Here is a 15,003-nt window from a genome sequence, read left to right on the forward strand (position 1 = left end):
TTCCTCAATTTATGGGATGCGTCATGCCACCATTTTGATGGTAAAATGCAAGTAAAAGTACCAGAGGTCAACCAGAGAGAGACAGATCCCTCAACGAGACATGTCATATAGTGAGTATTTTTCACATTCCAGACCCTAAACAACAATTAAATAGGAATTAAATATTCACTAGTAAAGCATTTCACTATGATATTCAGATACTGTCCATTTCAACAGCTTCAACATGTGAAACAAAAGTGAGCAGCCAACAGAAAGTGAGATGGGACTCATTATGCACCAACGATCTGCACATTAGCTATCTTAGGGCGTCAACCAATCTCAAATAATGTTTTTTCCACCTGCCTCGGTGATGTGTTTTCTGCAGGGAGTTCTCACCCACCCTCTCCAAATGGGAAGCATTATCTGGAGTAACAAGGAAAACATAGCAAAACTATTGGTTCAATGAAGCCTCGCATACAACCCCATTTGGAAACATGTTACTCCCCCCCTGTACTTAACATCAAGATGTAATCAATAGCAAGTTGCAAATTTAGAACCATATGTCCAAAGATCTTAAGCTAATCACAATCCAGCACTATCCCCCAACTTCCTGTAACTTAGGAAAAACAATGCAGATTGAAAATTCGATGACAAAACAAGAAAAGATGGTTCAGCAGTGTATCAATCAGTTCAAAGATGAAGATTTCGTATGCAATCTCGTCTATCAAAAATACAACACTCTGGTGTCCGAAGAGTAGGCTTGAGGCATAAGGCATGAGTAAGTTTGAGACACACAGCTTAGCTTAGATATGAAGAATGCACAAAACTATGGTTGACTAGAATCTAACAATAAGAATATGTACAATTAACTAATCTCCCTCCACCACGACCATCCCAATTCTTAAATGTCACAAAGATTTAGACAAGTGAAATAATGTAGCAATATACAGTTTCTCAAGTTGATTAAATTGTTGAATTAACTGATAAAAATACATGCGTACCTCCAAAATCTTTTCCCCAGAACAATAGCCGCGGATCATCCTCTTCCTCTTCAACCTAATCACCATATCCAAGCTCTACATCACCTCGGTACCCGGTCACTCCCATATCATGATTCATTCCTCAGACCATCAAAATTCCCAATTAATTGTCCATCCCTTTCTCCAACCACATTGCCTTCTCTCTCTCTCCTCGAATTCCTTGCTACCTCGCTCACATCGGATGCCCAATTCACTTCCCCGCCTCCATTAACAAACAGATCTCCGCTGGAATCCGTCCCCGCAGCAATCGGGAAGTCCGAGCAAGTTCCATTCGCCGCGGACGCCCCAACAGAGCAGCACCGCCTATCGGAGCTGCGACCCGATACGAACCTTGATCCTCCACGGCGGAGACGCTTCCGCGCAAACCAGCGCTTGTGGGTGGCTGCCAGCGGCTTATCATCATCAAAAAGAGTGAGCTTGGACATACCGAGAATGGCGTCGATGGAAAAGTAGGTGGCTCGGTCGGAGCGGCAGGGGCGCTTGCTGTGAGGTACAGTTTCAAGTGAATCGCAATCCAACTGAAAGGGCCTCCACTTCTGGAGGTGGAAGGTACACGACTCAATGCTTTGTGCTTGGTCGTTTAGGATTGTTTGACGCTCGAGCTCGATTCGAGCTTCTATTATCAGGCTCAGCTCGGTTTGTATTGAAAGTTACTAAGCTCGAAAAAAGCTCGAGCTCGGCTCGTTAAAAGCTCGTTTATCATGTTAATCAAGCCGGGCTCGAGATTGATTCATTAATAGCTTGTTTATCATGTTTGACAAGCTTGGCTTGAGCTCGGCTCGTTTTCGAGCTCGTAAAGCATAGAATTGAGCTCGAGTTTGAGCTTGATTTGAGCTTGTTAAAAATTAAATATATCTATGAACTAATTTTAAATCAGACATAAAAATATAAATTCATTCATAAATAATCAAAACGACAAAAAGAACCACTAAAAAAACATAAACTCATTATATTATTGAACATCCCAAAACAATACATCAAACATCCAGATAACAAATATTCGTTATACGTTGATATCACCATATAAATAACATTGCAATAATTTCACTCTTTTAATACTTCATTCGCTGTTTTCCAAATAAATTTTATTTTTTAATCAATATAAATTCATTATATTCAATTTAATATAATATATTAGGACAATAATTTTTAAAGTTACTCAACGTGTATATGACTTGGTGATGTAAATTTTTTGGGGAAAAAAAGAATAAGTTGATGTATTTCTGTTAATTTATTATGTTTTAAATAACATTTTAGTATAATAATATGCAAGTAATATAAAAAATGTAATTGTGACTATGTGGTGTAAATTAATTTTTTTCAACTATGTTTTGTGTTCAATTCCTTCCATTAACATTAGTACTAATATTTTTATTTGTCAACTCAACAAATGAGCCAAGTTCGAGCTGACGAGCCACCTAAACGAGTCGAGCTCGAGTTTACGAGCCACCTAAACAAATCGAGCTCGAGCTCGCTAGCCTATTATCAAATATGTTTGCGAGCTCACGAGCCTAATATCCTTAGGCTTGAGCTTGGTTTGATTAATTTTTTGAGCTCGAAATCGAGCTTGAGTTTGGCTTTATATGATTAACAAAAAAATTCAAACGAGTTTTTTATCGAGCCGAGCTTCGAATAGCTCGCAAACGGTTTGGTTCATTTACATCCCTAGACATAACACAACTCTAGGGAAATACAGGGAATATGACTCTAATGTGACTTATTTTAAAAAAAATTCATACGTCAATTTATATAAATATCTTTATGTTTTAAGTTTAAATACACGCTTAAATTTTATTAAAATTCTTCTCCACAAATTTGATTAAAACCCTATCAGTCGACCGATAAACCCTACACAAATCTTTTTTCCTTCCTTTCCGTCGACACATATCGATTTTTATTCCCGAAAATTTCTTTCCTTCGAGCGACGCAAACTCAATCGAAGGAATGTATAACCAAAATATGGTAATTTTCACGTTTATTTCGATTTATTGCTTCTGCGTGCGTCGTGTTGAAGAAGAAATGGTCGACCAAAAAAAAAAGTGGGTCAACCCACGCTTGGTCGACCAACGCTTGGGTCGACCAAATTGTGGGTCGACCCACTTTTTTTTGGTCGACCAAAGAACATTGGGTCGACCCACGCTTGGGTCGACTCGACTCAAGCTTCGGTCGACCCACCCAAATTCTCCATTTATTTTCCTAACGCATTTATTTGTATCTGTTTAACATGTCTATTTGCCGAGAAAACTAGGGAGGGATGCAATTTTTCGATGCAAATTGAGACTTCAATCCAGATATAAAGAGATTGCGGAGAAGATTCATCATTATTTGAACAACGACGAGAGAACCCTTTTTTTCGAGCCTTTTGGTAATTTGATTAGGTATTATAATAGAGATTTTAACATTTCTAGTCAAATTATATGGTATTTAATGAGTAATCAGATAATTGATACTAGTAGTGATGATTTGTGGATGGTTGTGGGCAAGAGGCATGTTAGATTTTGGCACCATATAGAGGCAAAGATTAGTGTCCAGATAGAGGTATCTTTGGCACCAAACACTTTGCCGGTAAGTCTGAGATTGTTTTGAGCGATTTGGAGGCAATTAGTGTCCAAGTGCAGAATGAGACTGATATAGATGTGAAGAAGATAAAGATGGGTAGTCTTTACTTCTGTTGTGCCGTCTTCGGTAAGGCAACTAGGAAAAAGATGACGAAGATCGACCCTAAATACTTGAGGCTTGTAGATTTGGATAGGTTTAACACTTATCCCTGGGGTAGAGTAGCCTATCGGGATGCGGTATGATGTTTGAAAAAGGACCTTTTAGGGCGATATAGTTACCTCACCGAGGCACATGGTCGGAAAGAAGTTGATGGCAGCTTCCTTGTCAGTGGTTTTGTGCTGCCTCTGCAGGTATATTATTTTTTGAATGTTAAAGTGGATTTATCTTTATTTCTACTAATAACATTGTTTGAAATTTATGTTACAGATCCTCGTTTATGAATATTATCCGAGCGTGGCACAAAAGTTTGCAAAGAGAAGAGATGTGGACGGTTTGTTGTTGCCCAGGATGTTTCAGTGGGTGACTAACACGTGGCCGTCAAACCGTGCCCCATCTGCTGTTGATGTCATTGCAGCCTTTGGTGACTGTGCTATAGATGTAAGTAACATGAATTGATTTGATATAATAAATGTGGGCATAATTTTTAATTAATCTGATATGTTATTAATTAAATGTAGGATTGTCTTGGATGTTTTACTCCTACTCCTGAGGAGCTCGTTTCACCGTATTATATGACTGGGGATTTTGTTTATTATGCGCCCGATGCGGTCATCACTTGGGTACTCGAGCTCTGGAGGCAGGGTCAAACAGTCATATGTAGCGAGCACCTTCTGGAGTCTCCCTAAGTCCAGCACACGCCTTTATCTCCGGATGGTTCCAACACCCGTTCTGCGCATTCATCTCCGGATGTTTCCAGCACCCGTTCTGGTAGTGTCAGTAGATCCAGCTCTAGCACCAGTTGTCCCATGCGTACGGGTCCTAGAGTCCACTTTGGACTCAATCCTTCCCGCCTCCCATTGGAGGATCGTTTCGAGAGGCGTTTGATGGCATTGGAGGATTCCGTTACGTCTATGTGTCTTGAGATGACAGCAGAATGTATTGAGACCAGGGTGTGTATCAGGAATATAAATCTCGCTTTCGATGACTTGAGATAGAGTTTGACTGAACAAATTAGAGCTGGTTTTGCTGAGATGAGGTCTCACATGCTAGGTGTTGCTGAGATCAGGTCTCCGACGCAAGTGCATCAAGAGAGATATTATAGCATAGCCTATAGCAGAGGGCGGAAGAGGAAATCATCCGAGACAGATTTTGGTGAGTTAATTTTATTAATTATATTTATGTTTACGTAATAGATTGATTTATTAGCATTGTCATTCTAATTTTAATTTGTTTGATGTATGATGTTAGGTGTGGATGATAATATAGCTAGGAAAATTGGCAGTAGTAGCCAAACATACCCACAACAGATATTTGAGCGTAGCCTTCCAATCATAACAGAGGAATCCTCCGAAGGTGAGGTAATGCACTTTTTTGATTTTATATTTATGTATAGTACATTAAACAATAAACTTTTTGTTTTTAGATATTCAAGTGACTCCTAATGCGGTTATGTCAGGTGGCGAGCCGACCACGTCGAGAGGTTAGTAACTTTGAAGGTAAACAACTCCCTGGCGCGAGTTAGGCATCGATGCTCATCCGTTCTCCGAGTAGAATTCCAGGTTTTTATGACGAATATGAGAAGTCGTCCTACGGGCCCATGGCGATCACGAACTCGCATGCCATTCTCTCTGTCAGCATTTACAACTCGTGTATATTTGTAGAGCACTTATTTTTAAACTTTGAAAACCTTTTCTTCTGTCAAATTCAGCACATCGGCGAAGCTCTCCGTGGATTGCTTGAGATGCAGATCCAACATCCTGAAGTGATGTCACCAGATGTGTCGTTGATGGATATACATTTCTACACTTCGATGTCAGTATTAGTCGAATTTCGTTTAAAAAAAATTGTTGCTTTTTGGGTCGAACATGATTGTGGGTCGATATGCTTGCTTTTGGGTCGATCTTTTTCATTTTTGTGGGTCGACCATGATTGTGGATCGATATGCTTGATCTGGGTCGACCATGTTCATTTGTGGGTCGACCAATGTTATTTTGGGTCGACCCTGTTGAATTAGGGTTTAGGTTTAGGGTTTAAAGTTTTTTAACATATGAATCTCAATTTCACAATTATATTACTTTTTTTAATATATGAATCATAATTTCACAATTATGTTACATTTTTTAACATAAGAATCTCAATTTCACAATTATGTTACATGTTTTAACATATGAATCACAATTTCACAACTATGTTACCATTTTTTATGAATTTCACAACTATGTTACATTTTTTAGCATATGAATCATAATTTCACAATTATGTTACATTTTTTCATATATGAATCATAATTTCACAATTATGTTTCAATTTTTTACATAAGAATCTCAATTTTTATGTTACATATTTTAACATATGAATCACAATTTCACAATTATGTTACGTTTTTTATTAATTTCACAATTATGTTATATTTTTTAATATATGAATCATAATTTCACAATTATGTTACTTTTTTTAACATATGAATCACAATTTCACAATTATTTTATATGTTTTAACATATGAATCACAATTTCACAACTATGTTACGTTTTTTTATGAATTTCACAATTATGTTATATTTTTTTAACATATCAATCATAATTTCAAAATTATGTTACATTTTTTACATAATAATCTCAATTTCACAGTTATATGACATGTTTTAACATTTGAATCACAATTTCACAACTATGTTACGTTTTTTATGAATTTCACAGTTATGTTACATTTTTTAAAATATGAATCATAATTTCACAGTTATGTTACAATTTTTAATATATGAATCATAATTTCACAATTGAAGTAGCCAACAAAGGTCGACCAAGTTGATCCCGCCATTGGGTCGACCTTTTAAATTTTGGGTCGACCCAAAGACTGTAACTTTTGGGTCGACCCTTGTTGTTTGTTTTTGGGTCGGCACATTTTACTTTGGGTCGACCCAAATGATGAATCTGCTTTTATCTATTGCTGAATTCACCAATCGAAGGAAATCTCTTCTGTTTTCTTCTGCCAAGTATATTCTCTAATTCTCTAACAAATGAGGCAATACCACTGAAAAATTAATGTTGTGTGGCCATTCACTTTCATCGGGAACTGGATACACAGTCTTTGAATAAGCCATGCACAATGTCATCGTAGAATAGTACTCTAAACACAAATCATATAAATCAATCTTGGCTATTCAACTGTCTGCAATGGCATGAGCACATGGGATTCTATCAATATCAAAAACTCAACATGTGCATCTTTTTGATTCCAGGTCCACAATGACCGAATGTACGCGGCTCCTAACGTCAAACTCAAGATGTTCTAATTCAAAAACTTGCATTCCCTGGGCATCAGTGAACCTGCTACGAAGAATCCTCTTGATGGTAAGGGTCAGAATAATGTTAGTGTAGGATCGAGCGCTTGCCGCTTTACCAAAAGCTATAGCTAGTAGCAATGGTGCAACTCAAATCTTTTAAACCACACAGCAGCTCAAGCATCACGATTCGATCGCTCTACCAAGCAGGGACAATCATTGCATCCAACAATCTCCCTCCCAATAATTGCACTCCTTGCAATCAATGAGAATCGAACCCGTGACCTTGACTCTGATACCAATTATAGGATCGAGCTCTTGCCGCTTTACCAAAAGCTATAGTTAGTAGTAATGGTGCAACTCAAATCTTTTAAACCGCACAGCAGCTCAAGCACCACGATTCGATTGCTTTACCAAGCACGGACAATTATTGCACCCAACAGTTAGCTTCAATTGATGCGTGGCGATATCGGACAAACCAAGACGAGGCCAGTTTCTGCAAATAATTTAAAAGTGCAATGATTGGAAGCTTCCTCTCTTCAAGTAGTCTATCATTTATCGACTCAATCTTGTTTGTCGTCATAATATTGTAACGGGTCTTTGGACAATATGCTCGAGTCCATCGATCAACTGAATCTCTCTCGTCAAAAAACTGTGCGGCCTCATGATATCTATTCCTAAATCATTGTATGCAATATCAAACTCGACATGCTTATAAATTTTTGCAATCTGCAGAAACATTTCGGTTGCACCCTTCTTTTTGCACCTAGTTTTCAAGTTTTGAGATAAATACCACATGCAATGACCATGATGCGCATTTCTATAGACACTAGAAATCGCATTAATGATTCCCTGATGTCTGTCTGAAATTATCACCAGTTCATCATTGTCTGGTACTATTTCTAACAACTTCGTTAAAAACCAACTCCACGAAGAAGTACACTCGACATCTACTATTCCTCACGCCAAAGGATATTGGTGATAATTTCCATATTGTGCCGATGCCACGAGTAAAACACCATTGTACTTGCCCTTCAACCATGTACCATCAATTGATACAACTTTCCGCATACTTCGATATCCCCTGACGCATGCACCAAAGGCAAGAAACATATACTTGAATCGATTTTCCTGGTCGACACATATGTTTGTTATGTTTCCTCGATTCATCTTCTCAACCATGTGCAAATAACAAGGCAATACAGTAAAACTCTTCGTAGGATCACCTTTCAAAACATTGTCTGCTAGTTCTTTTCTTCTCCAAGCCTTGTAATATGATATATCAGCATTCATACTATTGCGCATCATCACCATCACCGCTTTTGGTACAATTGACACTGTATGACCTTGGAAAATATCCACCAACATATCACGAACAACAGCCGAACTTGCTCCGCGGATTCTCTTGCATCTCCCTATCAAACCACATGTGTGTGTGTTGCAATATGTCCGAACGAAGAATGCATGTGAATCGTTCTTAATCTTTGAGGTCCAGATTCTCCACTTACAATCAGACACCATACGTTTTACGGTGTACACTTTTTGGTTACTTTTTACAGTCTCAAATTCAAAGCAAGCTTCTAAACTGATTCTATTTAACTCCTTTTCACCGCTTCTCTGTTTGAAAATTCTTGACCAAAAAACAACTTTGAATCATCCTTGAATGAAAATGTGTCATTACCAATATCCACATCTGCAACCACATTTGCTTCATTACTTGCAAACACATTTTCCTCGACCTCAACGTCATGGATGACATTCACATCACGTGCTTCATCGTATATCTCAGCCGTGTTACTACAATTCACATGGATGACATCCATATTATTTGCTTCGTCGAAAAACTCACTGCTATTATTACGATCCAAAGAAACAATATTCAAGTGAAAATAATCATCAAAATGTCTATGTTCGTTAAAATTACTATTGTATTCATCAATATCAACTATGTGCTTATTATCAGAAACATCAAAAGAAGCAATATGTTCAATTTCAACTTGAAGCACTTGCCTAGTTTTCGGACAACCAAACTACAAATATGCTTTCAGATCATGGTCATTCTCAATATAAATCGATTGAATGTTGCACGGAAACTCTAGAAGTTAACTCAACCTCAAGTTAGCAGTATCATCTAATTTTCCAGCTCTATATAATTAACTTTTTAAATTTTCAAAATAACAAATATCATCATCTACTGGAATAACACAAACTTTGCATTGGACCCTGGATTCCATTTATATACCAGCTCTTCACTCACTTCTCATTTACTATCGATATGAACAACAATAATTGTAGGCATACCCTACAAAATTCACTAAGGATAATTAGAATGAACAAAAATTTAAATTAAAAAAAACATAAATAAGCATGGTCACACCAGGTCGACCAAGAAAAATTCTTCTTGGTCAACCCAAAATTTGTTGGTCGACCCAAATTAAATTGGTCGACCAAGAAGAATTTTTGTTGGTCGACCAACTTAATTTTGGTCGAGCAATTCAATTGTTTTAGGTCGACAATTTTTTTCTGGGTACCAACAGCAACCAGGTCAATTAAAAATTTGAATTGATTGAATGAATAAATGAAGAAAACAATGAAATGAGGTCCAAGGAAAATGGAGAAAACTTACTTGTGCTGGACTTTTTTTCTTCAAATACAGAGGCGATTTCAAATACAGAATAATCGGGCAAGATTTAGAGGCGATTTCAAATATAGAGGAATCAGGCAAGATTTGGAGTAGATTTAGATCTAGATCTAAGGAATGAGCAAGAAGAGTACACGGAAGGGAGCTTGTGAAGTTGAATTTAATCTAATGCGGAAGCAGTTGAGGGGTAGATGATTGTTTTAATGGTTTTTTTTATTTTTGTGACACCTCTGACCGGTTTTAATAAAATAACAGCGGAATTTAAAATTTTCTTGAAGAAGGAAGGGTAAAAGTTCTTGACATAAAAATCTTTACAAACAAAGTAAATACATGATCAATGAAATGATAAAACCAAAATCCAAAATATCATTTTTATGATCATGTCCAAAATGCCATCAAAATATCTTCTTCCTTCCATCTTTGGTATGCATATGACTCCGGCCCACAATCAACGTCCCGGCCCGTCGCTCTTATCTGCATCACGTGAAATAACTGAAATGAGTATAAAACTCAGCAAGTGGAACTCTTACATAGCAATGATACATAGCATACTCTGAAAAACATGACTTTGAAATCAATAAATACCATCAACTCTAGAAACATGAATAACATAGCAATAACATAACAATAAGATGGTATTTCTCTTTTCTCTGTTGGATTGATATCTATATAGTATCTCTGGCTCTGTACCTATATCCCATCGATATAAATCGATAACTCTGAGGGATATAAGCCTATGGTCGTTGATCAACTAATTGCATGCAATCTCTGACTATGTATCTATCAATCCATAAAACATTTGAACTCTCTCTTGCGCATTTTAACAAATACTTTGCATACTCTATCTCTTGTATTCCCTTTTACACAATTGAGACATTCAATTGCCTCCAATATATATAACAAGGTATATCTATACATAATATGAATCAAATGGAATAGAATAACATGTTAAAACATTGTAACACAATACATATATTATCATGTGAGCACAAGGAAATGAATTCCACTTACTACCAACAAGAACACCTTCAATCTAAACCCTTGGTTGAATTCCTACAACAATAAACCATATATAATACCATCAATATCTCAATAATCAAAAACCCATATCAATTAATCCATAAACCAACACCATCAACAAACCCATATCATCTCCAACACTAAAAACTAAGAATAAACTAGACCAAAAGCTTACCTTAGCTTCCTTGAACCCAAAACTATCTTGATCTCACTTCAATAATCCAACAAAATGCTTGAATCAAGGAAGGAAATGAAAGGAAAAGGAACCCTAGCTTCCTTGCTCTGAAGAAACCGAGAAAATGGGAAAGAAATGAGAGAAAAGTGAAGTCTCCACCTATTTTATACCTTAAAACACCAAAAACACGACTTTACTGTTCACAGACCGCGGGTGCGCTAGCCCATGCACCGCGGGTGCGCTATGCCTTCGGCAACTCATCCAAAAATTTGAAACAGTAGACCGCGGGTGCGGTCATCTTTTAGAGCGCGGGTGCGCTCTCCACTCTGCGCACAGCTTCTCCAAAGATCGCCTCCGAAACGTCTCTTCCCTTCATAATTTGGAAAAATGGTAAACTACAAAGTTGTAGCTCTATGTCTTTTCTTGAACCTCTCAAAATTTCAGATCATTTGGAGGTCTGAGTAAAAAGTTATGCGAAATCTCCCAACATGTGTCACTGGAGGAACGTCGAAACACACGACACACTTCGGGGTACTTTTGGCTTACCTTCCACAATGATTTGAACAAAACTCAAAATAAGAAAGTTACACCTCTATGTCTTATCTAACCACTCCAATTGGCCTCATACCAATTGGCTCAACATACGAATTATCATGAATTTAATCGTAATGACGCTACAATCAAACTACACAACATCTATCATCAACAATACTATAAATCATAAATCGTCATCCTTAACATCAAAACTATACTTAAACTTACCCAAATAGCCAATAATCATACGAAATCTTAAACCATACCGTTCACCAGGCTTGGCTATTACAATTTTGGTAACCTAATTTTAAACGGAAAATGTGGGTCGACAGAGAAGAAAGAGAAGATGTGAGAAGAAAGGAAGATGAAAATTTATTAATTAAGTTAAAGTTAATTACAGTTAATGTAATAATCAAGAGTCAACTCCTTGTTTATTAAAAAAAAGTCAGAGTCTTTGTTTTTTAAATATTTTGTCTCTCGCTCCTATTTTTAATTGGCCCCACAACTCTGCTTTGGGAGCGGAACCCAACCAGGCAATGCAGAGTTTTATTTATTTATTTATTTATAATACTTTGATTTAATAAATAATTCAATATATTTCATGTAATAATAAAAAAATTATTTTCATCGTTAATATTATATATGTCGGGTCAAGTTCAATGAGCAAGACCAAATTGATTTCCATTGATATATGGCATATTTACTTTTGACACCACATCCAATTTTTTATTAATCACTTAAATATCACATCATCTCCGACAAAATATTTAAGAAAGATCAAACCCCTTTCACCCGATAAATGCATAATCTACTTCCTCTATCGCTTGTTTCTCCATACACTATCAATAGGCCAACTTCCAACTATCAACTAATATTTATTGTTTATTGCTGTCGGAGTAAAGTCCTGTAATTGCCATATTGAATGTCTGTGGGAAGATGTAATTTAAAAACATAGGAAACTGATTTTGAAACCAATAGCGACCTTTTGACGGTCACCACATCAAACAACTCCCCAAAGCTTGACTCGTCAAATGGAAATGATTCTTTAAGAAAGAAGAAACTCTTTCTGCCCATTGGTTCGACCTGATTTAGTTTGCATCAAATGTTTATGTTCATCCCATGTTCACTATCGAGTCTAGGAAACCATAACGCACACTTGACTTAATTCATTCCAAGGGACTTCACTACCCCCTGCTTTGAAAAGGATAGTCTCATATGGGTTGCTAATTCCACACAAAATGTTGGTCACCTTCAGAGATGGATGTAGAATGGAAGGATTTGTCTGAGATGTTGTGGAAATTATACGGGGAGCATCACTATACTGAGAAGAAAAATGAGATCTATATAATCCAATCTCCTTGTCTAGTCCTATCTCCTTGCCTAATCCAATCTCCACCACTTCTTGCTCCACCACCACCACAAAATGAACCTCTCCCTTGTCTACTATCCTCTGCGCCTCCTCCCCACCACTTGCTCTTTTCTCCTCTCTCTGAGCCTTTTTCTGGTCTACCCAGACCGCCTCTACATAGCATTTCCGGGAAGAGGGTTGATCTCCCCGAACCGCTCTCACTTGATCTCCCACTGGGAACTTTATCTTTTGATGGTAGGTGGATGCCACGGCCCTCAACTCATTCATGGCCGGCCGCCCCAAGATGATATTATATGATGACGGCGCATCCACCACAGTGAAAGTGGTCATCACAGTCTTCTTCAACTCCCGAGTCCCCAAAGTTAAGGGCAGGACAATCTCCCCCCTCCAGATAGACAGCGTGGCCAGCAAAGCCAAAAAGTGTTGTCTCCACTGTCTCCAGCTAGTACCCCTGCAAATCCATCTGTTCGAGGGCCTCCTTGAAAATGACATTCACAGAGCTTCCCGAGTCAACAAAGACCCTCATGATGTCATAATTTGCTACCCTGTCTTGAATGATCAGGGCATCGTTATGGGGAAGATTGACGCCCTTAAGATCCTTCGGGCCAAAGCTAATGACTGTCCTCACTTCTCCTTACTCCCTCCACTTCCATGCACTCTCTCCTACTCATGGACTTCCGAGCCCGATTGGAGTCTCCATCAGTAGATCATCCGGAAATCATTTTAATTACCCCCAAGACAAGGGGTGAAGACTTCTTCCTTTCGGGCTCCAGATTTCTTCTCCTTCTCGGGGTACTTCTCGAATCTTCCCTGGCACTGGGACTGGGCTGCCGAGATTGCCACCTCGAGCTGCCCAAGGTGGCAATCTCGGCTTCTTACTTGGTTGATTATGTCCCTGGACTGGATGGACATAATATCTCTTCAACGTTTTGCAGTCCTCTGTGTTGTGGTAATACACTTTGTGTACAAAATCCCTTCTCGGGCCTTGTAAATTGTTGTGGTGGGGGCACGTCCTTGCTACACTCTTGAACATCCCGATCCCGGGAAATTTTCAAAGGCACATGAGGAGAAAAATGCGCCGGATTAGCCCTCCTCTGCCTTCTCTCCTCGGGTCTAGATGCCCGGTCTCCCCTCTCTCTTCACCGTCTCTCTCTTCTGTTTTTGCGCTTCGTCCATATTAATATACTTTTCTGCTCAGGCTAGCAGATCTTCAAAATCCTCGGACGTCTTCTTTGTCAGTGATCGAAAAAATTCACTTTCCCTCAGCCCCTGGGTAAATGCATTAGTCTTGGTCTCGAGGACACAAGAGGGGACATCTAAAGCAACTCTGTTGAATCGCCGGATGTAGGCCCTCAGACTCTCTTCGGGGCTCTGCTTGACTTCAAAAAGACTAAATGCAGTCTTTTTGCATTTCTTGCTGCTATTAAAATGGTGCAGAAATGCCTTCTGGAAATCCTCAAAAGCATTTATACACTGAGGGGCCAATCCCTCAAACTACTTCTAGGCTAAGTCAACCAGAGTGGTCAAGAATACCTTGCACTTTACTCTGTCAGCATAACAGTGCAGCATGACCATGTTTTCAAACCTGGCCAAATGTTCCTTTGGGTCAGTGCTGCCATCGTAATCCTTGACTTTAGCAGACTTAAAGTTCCCGGGAAGAGGTTCCCGGACAATAGCATCAGCAAATGGGCATCATTTGACAATTACCCAAGAATGACTCTGACCCTCCATCTGCCTCTCCAAAACTCTCATCTTTTGCCTCAATTCTTGCAACTCCTCCGCCACAGTCGGGGACTTGGAACCGGCACTAGGTTCCCATTCTTCCATCCTCGCTCCCTCACTTCCTACCTCCTCCTCCCTCTCCTGCTCTCCTCCCGGCTGTGTAGCATGATGAGAAGGATCTCTCCGGGCTACGGCTTTTTCTACGGCATTAGATATTATCCGAGCCAACTCTTCCGGGGATAAAATAATGACAGGTGGAGGTCCGTTGGGCGGAGTACCACCTTGTCCAGAGGTAAGTGCATTATCTCCCAGAACCCGGGAGATGTCTTGATTTGTCCTTTTTGTAAGGGCCATATCTACGTCTTGAGCTCAAGTTCCCACAGAGGACGCCAATGATGTAATCCGGGTGAATCGAGTGAGCTGGGTCGGGGCAATCCACCGGGAGTTTTTTTTAGGAAAAATGAGCAAGGAATATGGCGTCAACTTATAACCTGCAAATAAGGGAAAGAACTCGTGAATATG

General features: G+C 38.7%; 1 pseudogene; it reads right to left on the bottom strand.

The window, feature by feature from the left end:
• Window positions 1-295: 295 nt before the first annotated feature.
• LOC142542097 (uncharacterized) lies at window positions 296-1,663 on the bottom strand (annotated as a pseudogene).
• Window positions 1,664-15,003: the final 13,340 nt, after the last annotated feature.

Source organism: Primulina tabacum, chromosome 4, assembly GCF_025594145.1.
Source record: "Primulina tabacum isolate GXHZ01 chromosome 4, ASM2559414v2, whole genome shotgun sequence".
NCBI classification, from domain to species: domain Eukaryota; kingdom Viridiplantae; phylum Streptophyta; class Magnoliopsida; order Lamiales; family Gesneriaceae; genus Primulina; species Primulina tabacum.